General features: G+C 43.1%; 5 long non-coding RNA genes across 5 annotated transcripts; 2 read left to right on the forward strand and 3 right to left on the reverse strand.

Moving 5' to 3' along the window:
* Nucleotides 1–1,113: 1,113 nt before the first annotated feature.
* On the reverse strand, nucleotides 1,114–19,005 carry LOC120724282. Its single transcript, XR_005693884.1, has 3 exons — nucleotides 18,995–19,005; nucleotides 6,617–6,620; nucleotides 1,114–1,350 (listed from the first exon to the last, which is right to left on the reverse strand). It is a non-coding gene; the product is annotated as an uncharacterized LOC120724282 (long non-coding RNA).
* Nucleotides 4,324–4,978, reverse strand: LOC120724324. Its single transcript, XR_005693896.1, has 2 exons — nucleotides 4,933–4,978; nucleotides 4,324–4,793 (listed from the first exon to the last, which is right to left on the reverse strand). It is a non-coding gene; the product is annotated as an uncharacterized LOC120724324 (long non-coding RNA).
* Nucleotides 8,379–18,769, forward strand: LOC120724492. Its single transcript, XR_005693946.1, has 3 exons — nucleotides 8,379–8,389; nucleotides 11,317–11,319; nucleotides 18,643–18,769. It is a non-coding gene; the product is annotated as an uncharacterized LOC120724492 (long non-coding RNA).
* Nucleotides 17,471–18,600, reverse strand: LOC120724373. The gene is made up of 2 exons (XR_005693906.1): nucleotides 18,198–18,600; nucleotides 17,471–18,116 (listed from the first exon to the last, which is right to left on the reverse strand). It is a non-coding gene; the product is annotated as an uncharacterized LOC120724373 (long non-coding RNA).
* Nucleotides 19,006–19,380: 375 nt separating the features above from the next.
* LOC120724424 lies at nucleotides 19,381–21,404 on the forward strand. The gene is made up of 2 exons (XR_005693923.1): nucleotides 19,381–19,445; nucleotides 20,892–21,404. It is a non-coding gene; the product is annotated as an uncharacterized LOC120724424 (long non-coding RNA).
* Nucleotides 21,405–21,862: the final 458 nt, after the last annotated feature.

Here is a 21,862-nt window from a genome sequence, read left to right on the forward strand (position 1 = left end):
AACGAGTGTTTCCAGAGACTTCTTCATCAGCTGTCAGTCAGTGATGCAGCACATCCAGTATATAGAGCAGCAGGGACTTCAGTGCTGGGACTGTACTAGGACTCATTGTTGCTTCACTTTTTCTAATCTTTGGATTTTTATTGAAGTTGCTGAAAATGTTTTTCCCTCCTAGTTTGAGTTTGGACTTTCATTCATTAGAAGAACCTTGGTGTGTCCACTCTGAGCTCTGTAGGAACCCCAACAACAAGCCCAACAATCCAGATGGACGGTTCCAGCTGATAACTGGAGGAACTCCATCCAAACATCTGCTCTCACTAAGTTCTTCCTCACCTACAGACTGTGTTCTTCACTGCTTTAAACTTGGAAATCAATGCAGTCATTGGTCTGCGTGCTGCTTTGTTCAGAGAGCTGATTGGCTGTTGACAGTGTTTGATCAGAGCGTGTCAGCCGTTACTATGGTGACCATAAAGGTGAGAAACAGGAAGTGTTTGTGTCCAATCCTGAAGCCTGTCACTGTTCTCCTCCCACAGCTTCACTGAGAAGCTGCAGCTTTACAGGAAACACTGGATCTTTGTTTCATACTGACTGTGTTTGGTACAATACTGCTGACAGCACCACCCACTCACTCCATCACTCTACTTACACCAGAGTCTCCAGTCTGTAGTCTGGACTCTGCTGAAGATCAGACAGCTGCTTCACATCTGGATCCTTCAGGTTGTTTCCCCACAGCTTCAGCTCTTTCAGATGGGAGGGGTTGGACTTCAGTGCTGCTGCCAGATAATCACAGCTGATCTTTGACAAACCACAGTTAAACAATCTGTATAAAGAATGAAAGATGTAAGTTTATTAGACAAAGTGCTTGAAATCATTCAGTGTTTCATCATCTGTTCAGAGCTGAAGAAGGTTCAGAATGTAGAAGTTTAGAAAATGGAAACTCCAAACAGCTGAAGCCAACAGGAAGCAGCTTCAAACAGGAAACTGTGCAGAGTTTCAGACTATATGTCCTGATGCAGCCAGTTGGATTTTGGAGATTTGAATCTCTGTTCTGTGACTAAGTCCTTGAATCATTTCTTCCAGTTGGTCCAACAAGACAGACTAAGTGTTGGACATGTGTTGTGGCTCCATTAGGGGAGCTTCTAAATGTGATGTGATGGCCCCTCTGGGTCTGTCAGGTCACAGCACTGAAGAGAGCTCAAACTGGGCACACAGTTGTTCCAGTCTGGACCAAAGACTCTATACTGGGACTGAGGGACTGCTTTGACTGCACCCACTGGGACTTTTTAAAGGCTCATGTTCTCACTTAGATCATCGATTTCTACTGACATTTCTTTCTGGGGAAAATGGGGATTACTTTGGAAACAGGAAGTATTTTCCCCAATAAGCAGCCCTGGATTAGTAAATCACTCCAACATGTTCTCAGGCAGAAGAAGCTGTCTTGTTATGAGGGAGAGAAGAAAAAGATTGAGGCACAGAAACTTGTTGAAAGAGAGATAAAGCAGCTAAAATCAGGTGTAAAAGCAAAGCAGAGGATGAGCTGAATAAAGGACACTCAAGGCTGGCTTGGAAAGGAATGAAGTCCATGGTGGGGATGCAGAACAAGGAGCAAAGATGAATGTGATGCTGAATCAGCAGAAGACTTGGACTCATTTGATTCCAGCTTTGATATCATTGATTTCAATGAAGAGCTTTGTGATTGTAGCAAAGGGCTGGTAGCTCTGAGAGTCCCACTGATGAGGTGTTTGTGTGGAAATCTCTTAGTGGGACCAAAGAGAGAAAAATGGTAAATGGCCTGCATTTGTACAGGGAGTGCAGAATTATTAGGCAAGTTGTATTGTTGAGGAATCATTTTATTATTGAACAACAACCATGTTCTCAATGAACCCAAAAAACTCATTAATATCAAAGCTGAATGTTTTTGGAAGTAGTTTTTAGTTTGTTTTTAGTTTTAGCTATTTTAGGGGGATATCTGTGTGTGCAGGTGACTATTACTGTGCATAATTATTAGGCAACTTAACAAAAAACAAATATATACCCATTTCAATTATTTATTTTTACCAGTGAAACCAATATAACATCTCCACATTCACAAATATACATTTCTGACATTCAAAAACAAAACAAAAACAAATCAGCGACCAATATAGCCACCTTTCTTTGCAAGGACACTCAAAAGCCTGCCATCCATGGATTCTGTCAGTGTTTTGATCTGTTCACCATCAACATTGCGTGCAGCAGCAACCACAGCCTCCCAGACACTGTTCAGAGAGGTGTACTGTTTTCCCTCCTTGTAAATCTCACATTTGATGATGGACCACAGGTTCTCAATGGGGTTCAGATCAGGTGAACAAGGAGGCCATGTCATTAGTTCTTCTTCTTTTATACCCTTTCTTGCCAGCCACGCTGTGGAGTACTTGGACGCGTGTGATGGAGCATTGTCCTGCATGAAAATCATGTTTTTCTTGAAGGATGCAGACTTCTTCCTGTACCACTGCTTGAAGAAGGTGTCTTCCAGAAACTGGCAGTAGGACTGGGAGTTGAGCTTGACTCCATCCTCAACCCGAAAAGGCCCCACAAGCTCATCTTTGATGATACCAGCCCAAACCAGTACTCCACCTCCACCTTGCTGGCGTCTGAGTCGGACTGGAGCTCTCTGCCCTTTACCAATCCAGCCACGGGCCCATCCATCTGGCCCATCAAGACTCACTCTCATTTCATCAGTCCATAAAACCTTAGAAAAACCAGTCTTGAGATATTTCTTGGCCCAGTCTTGACGTTTCAGCTTGTGTGTCTTGTTCAGTGGTGGTCGTCTTTCAGCCTTTCTTACCTTGGCCATGTCTCTGAGTATTGCACACCTTGTGCTTTTGGGCACTCCAGTGATGTTGCAGCTCTGAAATATGGCCAAACTGGTGGCAAGTGGCATCTTGGCAGCTGCACGCTTGACTTTTCTCAGTTCATGGGCAGTTATTTTGCGCCTTGGTTTTTCCACACGCTTCTTGCGACCCTGTTGACTATTTTGAATGAAACGCTTGATTGTTCGACGATCACGCTTCAGAAGCTTTGCAATTTTGAGACTGCTGCATCCCTCTGCAAGATATCTCACTATTTTTGACTTTTCTGAGCCTGTCAAGTCCTTCTTTTGACCCATTTTGCCAAAGGAAAGGACGTTGCCTAATAATTATGCACACCTGATATAGGGTATTGATGTCATTAGACCACACCCCTTCTCATTACAGAGATGCACATCACCTAATATGCTTAATTGGTAGTAGGCTTTCGAGCCTATACAGCTTGGAGTAAGACAACATGCATGAAGAGGATGATGTGGACAAAATACTCATTTGCCTAATAATTCTGCACTCCCTGTATAGCGCTTTACTCAGTCCCTAAGGACCCCAAAGCACTTTACACTACATTCAGTCATTCACCCATTCACACACACATTCACACACTGGAAATGGCAGCTACATTGTAGCCACAGCTGCCCTGGGGTGCACTGACAGAGGCGAGGCCACCGGGCCATCTGACCACCACCAGCCCTGGTCCTGATGCTGTGGGAGGGAAATGATTGAAGTGTGCTGTGAGGAACTGACTGGGAGATCTTCACACATTTTCCAGTCCTCCTTGGAACAACAGGAAGTTCCCAGCATATGGAAACAAAGGTGAAGTGTCCTATGGCACTCAGTGATGATGGTGCTGTGGCCCCACCACCTCCACCTCTTTGTAAAGGAACTAACTGTAATCTGAAGCTTCAAATGGAACTAAGACTTCCTCCACTAGGTGGCAGTGTCTGATGAGAAAGTGTTAGTGGAGCTGGCCTGGAGTCAGAAACAGGAAGATGCAGGATTTGGGCTGAAATGGGGAAAAGTGGTTCGCACTAGTGCCTTAAAGCAAGAAGGTTGTAGGTTGAAGCTTGTTGGCCTTTCTGTGGAGGCTGGATGTTCTCCCACAGTCCAATGAAATGCTGCTTAGGTTCATTGGTGCTTCTACATTGGCCGTAGGTGTGGATGTGAGAGAGTGCTTCTCTGTCTCTGTCTGTTGGCCCTGTGATGGACTGCTCACCTGTGCAGGTGGACCACGCCTCTTGCCCTATGACAGCTAGGGCACAGGCTGCAGCCCTGTGAGCCTAAGCTGAATAAACAGTTAGCAAAAATGATCCATAGATGGCCTGAAATCCCCCAGTTAGCAGTTTGGTAGATAGCTATGACATGCTAATCCCATCCAGCAGCTGTATTCTACCTGTAAGCTGATCCCTGCTGAGCCAAAGCACTTTTTCATATACAAATTACAACCTTTAATAGAAACCTGTTGGTCAGCATCTTATTAGCCTGCTGTTAGCTTCATTCCACAGAAAACTGAGAGAAACTAACAGAGTTGATAAAGAATAAAGAGAAATGTGCTGATTTAAAGCCTTTGAAGTGCTTCAGATGATCTCTGTCCACTTCTGTCCACTCATTCATTCATGTAAGCTTTCTAATGCAGCTTTGATCTTCACAGTCTGCTTCATGAAACTCATTCTAACCCTGAATGTCAGAGTGTTCCTCCTTCTCTTTCCCATCATTCATGCTGGCAGTGGAGGAGATTTGGATGTTGGACTGTGTTTGGATGTTGTGTGTATGTTTGTGTTGGACTGCTGTCTGTAAAGCAAACGCACATTTTTCTTTGGATTTCAGTGTCACACAGACTTTAAGGTGGAATGAAGAGTTTGAGAGTTTCACAGTGAATCATCCAGTGGAGGATTTTTCTTCTTCTTTGAAGGTTTGAAATGTGAACATTGTTCTGCTGCAGTCAATGGACTAAACCAGAGAAGAAGAAAACAGACTTTACCATGAAGATCCTCAGTGTGGATCAGTATAATATCAGCCTGATGTCTGCAGTTTAGTGTCAGCACAACAATCATATTCATCTCAGCACAACTAAAACATGCTGACTGACCTCAGAGTTTCAAGTTTACATCCTGGACTCTCCAGGAAACCACACAGATGCTTCACTCCTGGATCCTGCAGCTTGTTGTTGGAGCTCAGGTCCAGCTGTCTCAGATGGGAGGGGTTGGACTTCAGTGCTGCTGCCAGATAATCACAGCTGATCTCTGACAAACCACAGCTCTCCAATCTGTATAAAGAATGAAAGATGTAAGTTTATTAGACAAAGTGCTTGAAATCATTCAGTGTTTCATCATCTGTTCAGAGCTGAAGAAGGTTCAGAATGTAGAAGTTTAGAAAATGGAAACTCCAAACAGCTGAAGCCAACAGGAAGCAGCTTCAAACAAACACAACAAGAGAAAAAACTCTGAATGTTTCACATTAAAGTCGTACATTTCTCATAAAAACAGGACAAAGACTTGAAAAAGTCGTGTTTTTCCTTCCAGGAACCACATGGCTTCACTTTTAAAGGTGAAGTGTGAAAGAAATGGACATATTTGAAGTCCAACACCTTTTTCCAGTCACATTATTAAAGCAGACAAACTACAAGCTCATTTTCATTCCAACAAGTCATCTTCTGACCTGGACTAACAACACTGGTCTCTATGTGCAGCTGGCTGTGAGACCAGTGCTCAGGGAGCGTCTACAAAGTGCAACACTGAAAGAACATCACACACTCATTTGCTTCCAGCACTTTCACACAAACATCTACTGTCATCATTCACATTCCCGCTCCTCTGGATTCACACGGAGCCTCTGCTCTTTATTTACCCGTTGCCATGGTGAATCGTAGTATCAAGGCTCCATAACTCAGACTGAGCATGCTCAGAGCAGATTGGCCTGACTCTGATCAGCTGATCTGGAACAGGAAACTGTGCTATATGTACATTATTACATCTACACCTGAATCACAACACTCACAACACTCCAGCAGGCGCAGCCATCGGCCATCAGCTGTGCAACACTCACACAAATATATCACCTGGGTTTAATATTTTGGTTCGTAGATCATTCATGTGCTTCAGCTCTTCTTACATTTTACCGCCAACAATTTCAAAAGGAGCAGCTTTTACTTTGAAAGCCAGTTGTCTCCGTTTCCTGTTTTCATTGTTGGACAATGGAACAAGTTGATGCTTCAGTGTGTTGAATTGTGTTACACAAAAATAAGAAAAGTTTTTACGTTGTTCAGGCAGAATCGAGCGTTGAAGAATGAATTCACAAATGAATGTTAGACCAGGCTCCATGGAAACACTTGGACTGGTCTCAGCTGCCTGCTTTCTGTAGTCATTCCAACAGAGTCCTTTCTCTTCTCCAGCTTCTGTTTGAAATCCTCTCACAGAGCCTGAATCCTGCTTTGTTGTCATGTTTGTGTCTGTGAAGGTTCTCAGTCATCCAGGTCAAATGGTGGAGAGTCCCAGATTTAAACCCCAGTGGGGGTGTCCCCCCAAAGAGGGACAAAAGGACCCCTTGATGATCCTCTAACTAATCACATGAGCCAAGATGTGCCGTCTCTCCTGCATGAAGTCCAGGTGCTGGTTTTCCAGTGTGTGCGTCTGATGGCCCAAAGCTGACTTAGAGCCGTAACACCATCCATGGCTGCAGTATGGAACAGATGTGGGTGTGTCCTCGTCTCCCAGAAGAGTCCAAATCATCATCAAACAGCCCTACAGACACAAAAACGTGAAAATATAAACAACCAGACTATCAGCAGTGATTTAAGTACTTTAAGACCTCTGTGAAAATCATTTACAGAACATATCACAGAATTTAAGGCCTTTATAATCACAGAGCACAGAGAAAAGTACTAAACTGAATCAACTTCAGCTTTCGTTTCTCATGATGTATATTGTATTAATAATTACATTTCATTATCTTTACCACACATTTGCCACACAGGTGTAGATACTGTAGGTTCAGTGAATGCTTACATTGCACTGATTAGAATATACTGGACATTCAAAGCTAAGATTCAGCGCACTGTGTTAGAGGCTGGGATTGGATGACTTCATCATATATACAACCTTTGATCATCGTTTATGTCCAGTTGAATGAATCAGTGCACTCACATATTAAATGAACTGAAATCAGCAGTGTGATCTCCAGTCTTGATATAAGGAATGAGAGAACTGACAGCTGTTATTTTAATCAGCCTGTCTCAGTTGTTTTAACTCTAAGTACCATAGAGTAATGTGGTAACATCTGGACTGACCAGTTTACTGTCAGCATTTTAATCACTAGTTTAATTAGGGGTCTAACATGGCATAAAATAATATTCTAAACCCACACTACATTATTAGTATAATACTTGTAACTCTGTAGCAGACAACAGTTTGATAAAGTGCTATGTAAAAAAACAAACAAACAAAAGATTAGATTCTATACGTTTCAAAGATATTTGGTTTATATATTTTATATGATACAGTACATGTGTAAGAATGACCGATGTTGTGGCAGAAAATGATCATCTGCCAAAAACTGATTGCTCGTATTTAAACTGCTGTGAATAACTTGTTGTTCTATAATACGTGAAACATGTGTCAAATGTTTCCCTCATTACGGATAACTAGTCACTCTGAGCCACCAGCAACATCCCTGTAACATGGTAGAAGCTGCAGTCAGTTTTTAGCAGTGAATTTTATATATAAGCGGAAAGGAGGTGGGCTTGTTGTAGTTAACAACCGGTGATGTAACCCTGCCAACATAACAATCAAAGAAAGGATTTGTTGCCCGGACACTGAACTGTGTGCTGTTGGACTCAGGCCGTATTATTTACCCAGGGAATTCTCTCACGTCATCTTGGTGGCTGTTTATGTACCCCCCTCTGCTAACCCCACAGCTGCATGTGACACTATCCACTCTGCCATAGCTCGGTTACAGACTCAGCACCCGAGTGCCTTTATTGTGATCTCGGGTGACTTCAACCATGTATCACTGGACAATACACTACCAACATTCAAACAATATGTGGACTGTCCCACCAGGGGAGAGAAAATTTTAGACCTACTGTATGCTAATGTCAAGGATGCATACAGCTCCTCCTCCCTCCCCCCACTTGGTAGGTCAGATCATAACCTGATTCACCTCACCCCCCGCTATGTGCCAATTGTGAGGAGGGAACCTGTGACCACCAGGACTGTCAGGAGGTGGTCAGAGGAGGCCTTAGCAGAACTACAGGGCTGTTTCGAGGTGACCGACTGGGAAACACTCTGTGAGCCTCACGCCGAGGACATCAGTGGGCTTACTGAGTGTATCACAGACTACATAACTTTCTGCACCGACTCCATTGTTCCAGCTCAGACTGTTCATTGTTACCCAAATAACAAGCCGTGGGTGACTAAAGACATCAAAGCCCTCCTCAACAACAAGAAGAGGGCTTTCAGAGGGGGCAACAAAGAGGAGGTGAGGAAGGTCCAGGTGTTACTAAAGGACAAGATCAGAGAGGCTAAGGACAATTACAGGAGGAAGCTGGAGTGGAAACTCCACAGGCACCACAGGGGACTGTCCTCTCCCCCTTCCTCTTCACCCTCTACACCAGCGGTCTCCAACCTTTTTTGCGCCACGGACCGGTTTATGCCCAACAATATTTTCATGGACCGGCCTTTAAGGTGTCGCGGATAAATACAACAAAATAAAACTAGTACCGGTACCGAAAAAAAGAAGATTTATTCATAACACACGTGAAAAGACCCAGGAAACCCGAGTTAACGATAAAAACGATAACAAAATAACGCTGAAAACCGATAAAAACCCTGAAAACCATACATTTCACACCCGAGCCTCAACTCTTGCGGCCCGGTACCAAACGACTCACGGACCGGTACCGGTCCGAGGCCCGGGGGTTGGGGACCGCTGCTCTACACCACAGACTTCAGCCACTGCACGGAGACCTCCATCTTCAGAAGTTCTCTGATGACTCTGCGGTGGTTGGATGCATCAGCAGGGATGATGAGACAGAGTACCGGGCTGTGGTCGACTCCTTTGTCACGTGGTGTGAGCAGAATCATCTGCAGCTCAACGTGGCAAAGACCAAGGAACTGATCGTGGACTTCAGGAAGACCAGGAAACACTTGACCCCTGTTTCAATCCAGGGGGTCAGTGTGGACATTGTGGAGGACTATAAATACCTTGGAGTTCACATTGACAATAAACTGGACTGGGCTAAAAACACCACAGCACTTTACAGGAAGGGCCAGAGTCGTCTCTATTTTTTGAGGCGACTGAGGTCCTTCAACATCTGCCAGAAAATGCTCAGGATTTTCTATGAGTCTGTTGTGGCCAGTGCGATCCTCTATGCTGTTGCATGCTGGGGGAGCAGGCTGAGGGTCGCAGATGCCAACAGACTTAATAAACTAATCCGTAAGGCCAGCAATGTTGTGGGGATGGAGCTGGACTCCCTCAAGGTGGTGTCGGAGAGGCGGATGCTGTCCAAGATAAAGACAATGTTGGATAACACCTCCCACCCACTCCATGACATGCTGGTCAGTCACAGGAGCACGTTCAGTGAGAGACTGAGATTACCGAAAAGCACCACTGAACGACACAGGAAATCTTTCCTGCCTGTGGCTCCCTGTACAACGCATCCACTTAACACACTGTTTACTGCAACAGCTACAGCCTTCTTGCACATGTTCTTTTCCAGCTATTTAATAATAAGTGACTTTTATGTATATATATGCCTGTATATATTGTACTATTCTTAGTTAGTGTGTTGTCTGTCTTTGTTAATGCTTGTTTATAATGGAGCACTGTAACAAAAAGTAATTTCCCCCAGGGATCAATAAAGTATACTGATTCTGATATCCTTTATTTATCCAGTTCAAAAACAATCTTATTGACATTAGAAATTTATTTTTTAAGAGTAATCTGGTCAAGAGGACAGCAGACAGCGCAACAAATATATCAATTGTACCTACATTATAACCAGAGTTATAAAGATACTTGAACAACAGGTACTTATTGTATATATAAAACCCCTTTGTAAACCATGTTCACCGAAGTCTATTTACCAACATACATAAAGATATTACACATATTACACACGGAAACATTGGAAATCAGTTTTGGCAGGCGAACACTTTTTTGGCACAACGCTGGCAATAATTCAATTATCTGTGTAATTAGCTAAGTAATTCCTAAATGCGTGTAGATTAAAGGAAATTATTTTACCTGGATATGATTGTCTCTGATGAGCCTAAGGTACAAAACGTGCGGGCGACAACAATAAAGTTTTTCTAGCTCCTCGAGAATTAAAAATGTACAAGAAAACGGAGCGACATTTCTGGGTCCATTTTAAAGTTTTCGCGCTGTGCGCCAGCGACCGGAACAACATGAGCACATGCTAATGAGCTGACTGATGTTCTCACCTCCATCTTCAACCTTTCCCTCAGCTAGAGCATCGTCCCCACATGCTTCAAGACCACAGTCATCATCCCTCTCCCCAAGAAAAGCCCAGCCACCTGCCTAAACGACTACAGACCAGTTACGCTCACGCCAATGATTGCAAAGTGTTTTGATAAAGTGTTGCTGGCCTACATTAAGAGTGATATTCCAGACACTCTGTATCCCCTGCAGTATGCCAACCGGCCCAATAGGTCCAGACACCATCGCTGCTGCCCTTCACTATTCACTCTCCCACCTGGAAAATAATAACTCCTACATCGGGGTACAGGCCAACAAAGATAACATCATGCTGAAGTCCCCAGATGACACTGCAGTGATCGGTCAAGGCAGCTTATAGGAGAGAGGAGGCTGGTCTGGTGTCATGGTGTGAGGACAACAACCTCACCCTCAAGACTGATAAGACAAAGGAGATGATATTGGACATGAGGAAGAAGAAGAGGCCTCACCAGCCGCTGTTTACCCGGGAGCGTGAAGTGGAGAGGGTGAGCAGTTTTAGGTATCTGGGCATCCATATCAGTGAGGACCTCACCTGGACACTGAACACCACACAGCTGGTCAAGAAGGCTCAGCAGCTGCTGTATTTCCTGAGGAGGCTGAGGAAATTTGGTATGTTGGCCAAGATCCTCAGCAGCTTCTACAGCTGCACTGTGGAGAGCACACTGACCAGCTGCATCACTGCATGGTACGGCAGCACTACTGCTATGGACCGCAAACGCCTGCAGAGAGTGATAGCAACTGTGGAGAAGATGATCAGGACCCCGCTGCCCTCTCTGCAAAGCAGCTACCATCGCAGAGTCCAGAGGAGAGCTGCCTCCATCCTCAAAGACCCCACACACCTCCAACACGGACAATTTGCACATTAAGTTCATTTTGCACACTCCTTTGTATATCCATGTACATTGACATCTGCAGACCACACATGTCTTCAATTACTTATTTGTACTTATTTGCACGCTGTGACACATGGCAGCTGTCAGAGCAGAACACATGAAGTCAGCAGGTGTGTTTAAGTTCAGGGACACGGACCCCCTGTTGATCCGCTACCTAATCACACAAGCCAAGGTGTGAAAACGGGTGTGGGTCACAATCAGCCAGGGTTTTGGGTGAACCCATTGTGAAGCCTAGCCCCACGCTATCATGTGATTTCCTGTGATCAAATGGCCCAGGATGTGAGTGGGCGTTAAGGCGTCCATGTCCCTCGTCGGGGACACTCCCACAGGGCTTAAAATCTGGAACTCTCCACCATTTGACCTTAGAACTGAAGAAGCTTCTCAGATGAGAGGTGAAACGTCTTCAAGCAACTTAAAGAAGTCCAGACGCTTTTCTTTCCAAGCTCCTTTGACAGTCATTTAAAAACACTTCCTGTCACTGTGGTGGTTACAGTGACATCATGCAGTTTGTGCTTTGACCTCCAGAGGGCGACAAATCAGCACAGACAGAGAGCTCCATTCAAACTTTGCTGCCATCAGTAATAATTCTTCAAATATAATCATCAGCAGTTATGATATCAGGGACAATCTAGACATGTGTGACAATACTGAACATGTCACATGTCACACCTTAAACACCATGTGATCCACTCTCAGTGTTGTGATTTCCATCCACAAATAAAGATGCTGCTGGCTGAGTTGGTTTTGAGCTGTTGTTGGGTTTATATTTTGTTATTGTCATTTGTATTGAGAAGTATATAATCGTTTGTAGATTTGAAAAAATGTCTCATCCTAGGAGGTCTGTAACAATTCTGTGTAGCGTGAAGAGGGGAGTGCGTTCACTCCTCTTCAGAGTGTTCTGGCATAGATCACACACCTCCCAGGGTCATGAGAGAGGTTGTATCTTCTCTTGCTGGTATATGGTATATAGTAACTAGAGATGGCACGACACCACTTTTTTATGTCCGATACCGATATCCTAAATTTGGATATCTGCCGATACCGATATGAATCCGATATAGTGTTTTTAATCAATAAAACTGTTTTTTTTAATATCTTGCTGCATTTTGTATAAGTTCATACTCAAGTTTAAATAAACAACAACACTAAAGCTATTCTGTTATACCTGTATGTAAAAAATACACTCGACATAATCAACTTTAATTTGATGCAGTGTGGAAAAAAATACACAGAAATAAATTATTTTTCAAGAAATATTAAATAGATTCAACATCTTTCTTCAACAGAATTGCAGACTGCACAGATGGTACCTTCCCAAAGGAAAAAGTACTATAGCTTACTAGGGTATATTAGACTTAACAGTTACTATATACAGTAATGGACTTCTATTCATTTTACATCAAATTAAAACTTTGAGTGTGACATTAAGATAATTATTTATTAAAAGCTCGACATTTTAAATGAGAATAAGAAAGAAAAGTATGTCTTTGTGCCCCCTTTTCCCTGTTAATGCCCTATCGGCCCCCCTGGCTAAACTTTGCTAGATCCGCCCCTGCACAGTTACCAGCGTCAGCTACGTAGAAAAAGATCCTGGTGTAGAAAGTAATATTAAATACATTCTAACAACAGCTGATCAAGCTTAAATGTGCTGCTGTTGTTCAGCCGCTGGTTTCCTCTTTCTGGCGCGAAGTGAGACAAAAACAAAGAAGAGAGACGGACTCGCTACAGAAAAGACGATCAGCTGATTATTGATCAGTTTCATGATTGAAGTAGCAGCAAGAAGAGGAGCCGCTCCATATATCGGTTGTTAAGCTTAATGCTGGAATGCTTTACAAACATTCAGAGATGAACTTACACACTTGCTTTACTTCTCTCTGGGAAAACTTTCTCGTAGATGAAATGCTGGTTTGGTAGCGAATCTACAAACACACACAGCCACTCTATCATGTGAGCACACTGCTCCGACGTGCTACAGTCATGAGTCGAGTTACACCGTGTCGCAAGTTTTGTGAGGTGCTTTTTTGATATTTAATGGATCGGATTACATTTTTTATTTCTCTCCGATATCCGATCCAGTAATTTAGGTCAGTATCGGACCGATACCGATACCTAATATCGGATCGGTCCATCTCTATAGTAAACACACGTATATCTGTTTAAGTGTAAGAGCCCTTCGTTTAGATGGACCGCTAGACTCCTGGCACCAGCTTTGGGGAGTCTTCACAGGGTCACATCTCGACCACACACACACAGACAAGGTATTCTTTGTTCACATGTATAACTGTGTAAGACGTCAAATGTTAATGAACTTATGCATATTCATGTAACCTCAATAAAAGAGCAGTGTTACGAGGTAGAGGACGAGAGCGACTGGGGTCAAGCGAAGGAGCGGCGCTTATCACGGTTCTCTCCCTCGTGCACGAGTAACACAAAGAACTTTGCCTACTTGTGTCTTGCTTTGCTGTGTAGTAGAATTGTCTCGTTCCAGCGGTGGGTTTGTGCTAGACAGGCCCATCATTAATAATTTTAGGGGTTTTTGTAACTTCAAAACAGGGAAGGTACGTACTACAAGAAAAAGCTTTTGTGTTTCTGTGCATGGAGTGAAACTGTGGAACAGTATGAAAATGGAATTAAAACAACGTCCAAACATAAAACTGTTCAAAAAGAGTTATAAAAATATGATCTTCTCGAACTATAAAGAAAGGGAAAATATTGAAATTAAGTGAATGTCTCCATTTAAAAAATTTCATGATGTGATATTATAATATATAGTATATATAGTATATTCTATCAGAAATCTGTTCACTATTTTTAATACAGATTATATCAGTAAGGAAGCTGACTAAATATTAACTGATAACTGATGGCAAAGGGGTGTATAGTATTTTTTTCTCTCTAATTTTCTTTACTAAATGTACCTGTATATTGTTTACATGTTTGAAATACATTAACAATGAATGAAATGGATGAATTGTTTGTTTGTTTTTTAAATTATTTATTTATGTGTTTATTTTTCAGTTCTGTTATCGAAGTTTTAAAATTAAATAAAAATTGTTGATGATAAAAAAAAAGCCCATAAGTTGAGGCTGAATTCCAGTGTGTGCCATAGGAACTGGCTCTACCACAAGAAACTAAAAATATTCTACGTTACATTACTCACACTCTCATTACACATACATATAGGATCTTGGGGGTGGGCACGATACACGGAATCCAAAGTACCATCAGGGTGTACACCTCACCCCTGGCGTCGTTGCCCACCTCTCAATGTTAAATACACGTAGACATTGAGGGCTAGCAGGAGGGGCTATGCGCTTACCTGCTGCTCTCTGGCAGGTAGCTCCATGCCCTCCTGGGTTTTAAATGCACCTTAGAACACACATGCATCAACACTACAATGAGCGGGTGGAGGGAGGTTTGGAGTCTTCTCTCACCCCCGTTCTCTGCGACCTGCTGGAGCGGGGGGGCTAGGAGGAGGAGTTGGCCGTCCGACTGCGGTCTGGGGTGTGGGGCCTCCCTGCTGCTGCGGAGTCGGGGCGGTCTGCCTCTCCCCACCGCAGGGAAAAGGGTAACACCACCTGGGTCTGGGTGCAGTTCCCCCCTCCAGGGGCAAGGGTACCTAGACCCGGTTCGTAGAGTACGCTTGGGGAGTGTGATCGTTGGTTGAGTGTGGAGTAAGTGCATATGAGAGCATGAGGGTGGGAATGGATGTTTGTGTCTGTGTGTGCCTGTATGTCTGTGTCTATATGTCAGGTTGGGTGTCAGACGCCACCTCTCTGGGGACATCTCAGGCCCTCCAAGGTTTGGAGGCCTATCTCCCCCTACCACCACTTCCCCTGCCAGTGGCGGACTCCCTCAGATATCGGTGCGTTGGTGGTTCTTTGTGTCTGGGGATGGGCGTCCGGGTACACACCGGCTCACTCCTTGGCGGCCGCTTATCGGGGCCTGGAGCCTGGGGCTCGCTCGGGCCACTTCGGAGGTGGGGTGCCCCCGGCCTCTCGGCCTGGGGCTCGATCACTCAGGCACGGCTGCCGGCGGAGCTCACGGGCGCGTCACTGCAACCCCCCCCTGGCTTCTGCTCCGCGGCTGCTGAGTGAGCCCTCATCTGGGACTCTCCTCAGCTCTTTCTGGGACAGTGGCGCGGCTGCCCCTCTGTTGGTCTTCCTTGGTCTCTTGTGTTCTGGGGGCCTCTGGATGTCTGGAGTTTTGATCTCCTCCATACCTGCTTCATGCCCTGGAGGACGGGGCTGTGGCCCCCCCACACCCTCTAGCAGATCATTACATGAAGGAACCTTTTAAAAACAAGCGCGTCCATGCTCACAGGTGTACACACGGGTGATCACACCCACAAACTACACCCTTTTTGGCTCCTACCTCAAAGCACACTGTGTTCTGTTGATCTTATGTGCTGCACAATAATGTTTAATATTTAGTATTTACTGTCATATTCCCATATATCATTGTGATGCTGTTTATTCTATTACTCTTGTTCTCTTCTGCTTGTTTTCTTTTTTCTTTCTCAGCAGGTGATCCAGGTGATTGATAGATGCATTTTTTTTTTCTGCTCATTCTGTTGGTTTTTGTCTTTTGCCCTTCTCCCCCGTCCCTCTTCTCAGCTGTTTCTCTTTCCCTCTTTCTTTCTCCCCTTCTTTCCCCCAGTCAAGTCTGTCCCGTATTCAGTAAATGAAAATAAAATAAACAATAAAAGGTGAAAAAAATAATAAATAAAAAAAAGAAAAAAATAATAATTCTACGTTATGACTAGAGTTGCAGCATTCTCCACATTAAATTCCACATTTGACAACTAGGCGGGCATGATTAAGGCACCGCAGACCACGCCCCACCACAGTGAGGTTTAGGGGATAGGTTAGTTGATTAATCCAAATTGCCCATAGGTGTGTGAATCTTTGAGTGAATGTGAGCGTGAATGGTTGTCTATGTGTTGGCCCTGTGACAGACTGGCGACCGGTTCAGGGTGTACCCCGCCTCTCGCCCTATGACAGCTGGGAGAGGCTCCAGCGCCCCCCCCCCGCGACCCTGAAAAGGATAAGCGGAAGCGAATGGATGGATGGATGGAGGTTTAGGGTAAGTGGCTAGGGAAAGCGTTATATCAACGAGATGTCCCCCACCAGGATATAAATACACACTTGTGTGTGTCTCACACCTTCATGTGCTCCTTCCTAAAATATGCCATCTGACTGCTCATAGTGAGTCTAAGTCAGAGTAAAGTTCACATGCTTCATGAGGGTGGTAACTCAAAAACCAAGTACATTACAGGTTCATTTTCTTAAAAGTAATGCAGAACGTTACTTAATTACTCGCTGGAGTAAATCCGTTTCTAAAACTCCACTTAAAAGCAAAAGAGTTTTCATTAATGGCTCATGATATTTAACAAGAGTAATTTAAGAGTAATTTTTAGTGTGGAAAAACAACACACAAAGCAGTTTGTGTGTTGTTTTTGTGTTACTGCTTTACCTTTGCTCTTGTTTTTCCTTTACCATATTCTTTACATTGCACTTGTGTATTACTGTCAGTATGAACAATGAGAGCAAACTGTTTCAATTCATTTTTATTTATAAAGTACAGAAACACAGCAACAGTTGCCTAAATGTGCTTTATATTGTAAGATAGACCCTACAATTAAAAAATGGGAGAGAAAAGCTCAATCATATGACCCCCCCCCCCAATGAGCAACTGCTTTAAATAAATAATTTCCCCCAGGGATCAATAAAGTATTCTGATTTGGTAACTGGGAAGAAAACCCGCTGGCATAAACAGTGATTAAAGTGATCCCAATAATATTTATAATATGGACAAGAGATGAAGTGGATCCTGAGCTGTTCATTTAAGTCATCATTAGCTCTCTGCCTTGTCTTACATTCGTGAGAAACAAAAATTCTTTGAATGAGGTTACGTGTTTTCAGCTAGCATCAAACAAAGGAAACAATCTTCAGTGGCTGTTTAAACAGAAAAAACTAGTAACTGAATGCATCACAGTTTCAATTTGCTGCTAACCTGATCTTTCTTAAGCAGAAACAATAACAATATGTTATCTAGTAGAGCTATATAAGACCAACACACAACAGGAATTTGTTTGTTTTACACTTTAATTCAGATCATTATGTATTATTTCCTTTCATGTAAAGGAAATAATACATAATAAATAATACACATCCCGTTCCATCAGTTTGTGATGCCAGAATCAGCTGTCAGCAGAGGAATTTGTAACCCAACACTTCCTCATCTTTGAGCTTGTCACGCTATGTGTGTGTCTGCATATTATTATTAGTGCATTTTATTAAATATATATTCCAGTAAGCTCTTTCTGTTTAACTCTTCAGTTAAACCTGAATGTCAATTTCTTAACAAACATTTTATCTAATTGTGTCCAGTAAAAGGGACAGTCACTGTGTGGTGGGATTGAACTCATTTAGCACTTGTTGTCACAACTGGGCGGCCAGACACAGGTAAGTGGACTCAAATGCAGACACCACATGGAGGCTTGGAGGTATAGTGCAAACGAACAATTTAGCACTCAAAAAAAGGCCACACCATGAAGGAGGTATAAGAAACAAAAATGCTATACGTGAACTAAAGGCAAAAGGGAAAACAGACCTCTGAACATTGCTACCTACTAACATAAAGTTTCTGATTATTGTACTAAGCATCTGTAGCTACAGACACACTGTGATTAGCAAGGGCTAGCAGATAAGCTGTTACCAGTAATGCTGAGAAAGTAAACAAGTCTTGGCTAGACCATCTCCAAAATAATTGTTAAACCAATAAACAAGAATCACACTGAGTGTGCAGCAGCAAAGCCAGAAGGAAATAGTCTCTTTATCGGGCTGGGCACGTTATTTGGGATTTTCCAGAGCAGGCACACAAGGTACAGGGTTTCTCTGAGTCACTGTAATGAAAGGAGTGTAGAGTCAATGCGTGCCCCATGCAGCAGTCCAAGAAGTGGTGGCAACAAAATACATAGTCTTACTTGTTTGGGTTGACGGCAAGGCTAGGAGGGGATTAGTGGTCCGAGTGAGGCTAAACCAGTTCGTGTACACTCACTGTGAAGTGTAGGGCAGGGAGGCAGGCAGGTGAATAGCCCCGAGAATAGTAGCAGGCCAGTGACGGGGAGTTGAGTGGTTACAGGTAGCAAGATCCAATCCACTGTGAAGCTGCAGAGGTAAGTAGACAGGGTTAGCGTGACCAAAACACCGAGCTATGGCTCTCACTAACGTGGGTTAGCTGACATTCCAGCAAGGAATGTTTGAGAACGCTGGTCTTAAGAGCCTCCCAGCAAATTACACACAGGTGCTACAAATGAGGGGTGTGGTGACTCTGCCCAGTGATGGATTTACTGGCACGCAGGAAAACCCAGCACTCACCCGGACCATGACACTTGTCCCTTAAACACATTCATAAACTTCTGAATGAAGGGAGGAACTCTGGTTTGAGCACGGACTCAAGGGGGCCATTTACGTGAAAAGGGAAAGACCATCTCTGAATGGAGGAGGGGGCCTAAGGGTCCATCTGTCACCATCTTACATGCTGTGATTGCAGCCATTCCCCAGCTCTCTGTGAATGGTATTCATGGCCATTGATCAGTGGGCTTTGATCAATGAACTGTGATCAGTGGTTGTTGATCAATGGCCATGAGAATTTGCATAATTATGATTAAGGAACTGACCTCCCAGCCCATTGTTCCTTCAGTGCGCTGGTTTCAGTCATAATGCAAATGTCCTGTTTATAAGATTGAAACCTGCAGTCAGCTGAGACTGAAGACGTCACTCGGATGAGCAACGAAACGTTTCTCCCACTGAAAACGTCCAGATGAACAGAATCAACCTTTGGACAAGGTCTAAACTCTCTCTAAATTCTCCATCAGCTGTAACAGATCCATGAAGACAGACTCAGTTCATTCAGCCTTCATTTTCGCAGTGTCTGGCCTCAAAGTCAGCCTCAAACAGAGGAAGAGTCACATGACACTGCAGGCTCTGAAATCAGCTGATGACAGTCTGATGACAGACAGACAGATCGAGTCATACATTCACTTTCTCTCATGACCAATACATTCTCTGTTTGCAACATCTGATTAAAAAACAGCCAATGGGAAAAGAGAAACAAAGATTCTTATTACCTCCTCCCCATCCACCTGAATATAAAGCTGTGACCTGCTGAAGGGCAAGTCTCAAAAGAGCCTTTTCTCTGGACGACCACGAGCCTCAGGTGACTCTCCAAAGTGAGTAAGGTGACAGATTTTCACTTCATCATTTCTCATCTGAAATATTCTCATCATTGTTACTCTGTGAAACAGATCCTGCTCATGAATAGTGGATGGCTATTTAAATCAGGTTTATTCTCTTTTTAAGACACAACTTAGAAACCTTCAGCTTAATAAGCTATTTTTTATTTCATTTTACTCTCATGAAAAACGAAAGTTTTATGCACATTAACCCTTTAAGATCTACCATAGAACCAAGTCCACCAGAGCTTTATATTTTTACATGCTGTGGAGCCATTTGTGGGAGCTTTTCAAGTTGCTATGCATCAATACAACCGTGATAGCCCAAATTTTAATAATATGTATGCATTCAGTCCATAGTAACTACATAAATTGCAAAACAGTGCAATAAACTACAAAAAATTGAAAATCATTTTTAGGGTTTTTTTTTTACATATATTTCTAGTTAGAGAAATTTAAGAGGCTTATCCCTCAAAACTGTAAATACAAAAAAGTTGCACAAAATAGTTTCCCACCACGGGAACATTTTTTTGAGTGTCTTCATAGTTTTATTTTTGAAATACACCAATTGTTATATACTGCAGGAAAAAATGAAAATAAATATTATAATGCAAATTTGCAAAAAAAAACCAAACCCAGCATGTGCATCAAAATAAACTATTTCCAGCAGTGCGATTTGAGTCCTAAGCATCCCAGAAACTATTCAGAAAAGCATAAAGTCAAACAAAACTTTTAAAAACACCAGTGTAGGCTTATAAGGCCCTGAAAGTAAAAAAAACTAAATTTTCCGCGAAAATGACGTCACTTCCAATTTACGGCAGGTAATGGCGGACACGCGATAGTTCGCGCTGACGTCTATTCCAATGTAGGAAGTGTTATGAACAGCTGATTGGATCGGCAAAGCATGTTTCTGGAATATTATGTTTTTGTTGCTGCTTTTTATGCAATTTTTGCAAAGCTATATGTAGAAGGAAACCATGACCTAGGACAAGCTAATGGCATAAAATGTAAATACAACTCCGGGTTCATATCTCAAAAAATATATTGTGCTAGCTTACGTGGTTCCAGTTCTACTTAACATGACTCACAGAGACTTATTTACTGAAGGTTAATTCTCAATTCTACTTTCACTGACAGAAAAAAAGAAACGAAGTTTTATTTAAAGACTTAAAAGTTTCAAAGCTCTCTGAGACATCAGACAGCATCAAAACTGTAAATTAATTGTTTGTGGATCGGAAACAAGCAGACTTACACTGAGAGGCTCAACTTACCACTTTAACTTGATGCAGTCAGCTGATTAGCTTCAAGATGCTGTCAGCTGATCGGTGAATAAACCAAAAAAATAAAAAATAAAGCAAATCTGCTCAGATCCTCGTGTTTCTGGTACTGTACTGCACTTCACTCATTTCTGTGCACTCAAAGTGTCCTCTGTGCTCCTTTCAGGCTCCTGCTGATCTCACGCTAACGGACTTCTGACATCTGGAAGCAGAGACCTCCATTATGGATGCAAAGACTACATCTGTGGTTGCAAAAAACTGCACTCCAGGTGGAAACGCCTCCACTGTGAGTGCAAAGATATTGTCTGTGGTTGCAAAAACCTCCACTCCAGACGGAAAGACCTCCACCGTGTCCGCAAAGAAGACCTGTGTGGTTGCAAAAACCTCCACTCCAGACGGAAAGACCTCCACCGTGTCCGCAAAGAAGACCTCTGTGGTTGCAAAAACCTCCACCGCGGGCAGAATTACCTCCAACAATACATCAGTTGAGAGAAAGTGAATAATGATTGCATATGCTGTGTTTATGTTTCTTGTTTGTTTTTAATTTAATGTGATTCTGTAATAACGTATACTGTAACATTACAATGATGTAATACTGTAATCATATAGCTATAATCATGTAACACTACACTCGTATAACACCTGAAATAAAGCAGAATGATGGTTTTCTTTTTCTCTATGTTCTGAATATTGTCAACTTGGCTTTTTAGTCTTGTTGATTGTGGTTTCTGTTATTTTGTCCTTCTCGTGTTCCTCATCATGTCACACTTGTCTTCATGTTCCCTCTGCCTCCCTGGTCAGTTATGTCTCTTTGTCTCAGTGTCAAGTCTGTGTCTTGTTGTTATGTTTACTGATTTACTTTGACGGTCCCTTATATCATGGGATGATACTGAGGTGCACTCTCCACCATGGGACAGGTTGCTGGAACCCCCACCCCAGTTCAAAAAATTGCCCATCTTGGGTTCATGCAACCGTTGCAAGAGCTTGGTTCGCATTGCCGGCATTGCCGGCAATAAGTCGGACTCGTTCCCGGTGGGTGATGGGCTCCGCCAGGGCTGCCCTTTGTCACCGATTCTGTTCATAATTTTTATGGACAGAATTTCTAGGCGCAGCCAAGTGGCGGAGGGCTTTCACTTT

This window comes from Simochromis diagramma, unplaced genomic scaffold (genome assembly GCF_900408965.1).
Source record: "Simochromis diagramma unplaced genomic scaffold, fSimDia1.1 OVJJ01000363.1, whole genome shotgun sequence".
NCBI lineage: Eukaryota > Metazoa > Chordata > Actinopteri > Cichliformes > Cichlidae > Simochromis > Simochromis diagramma.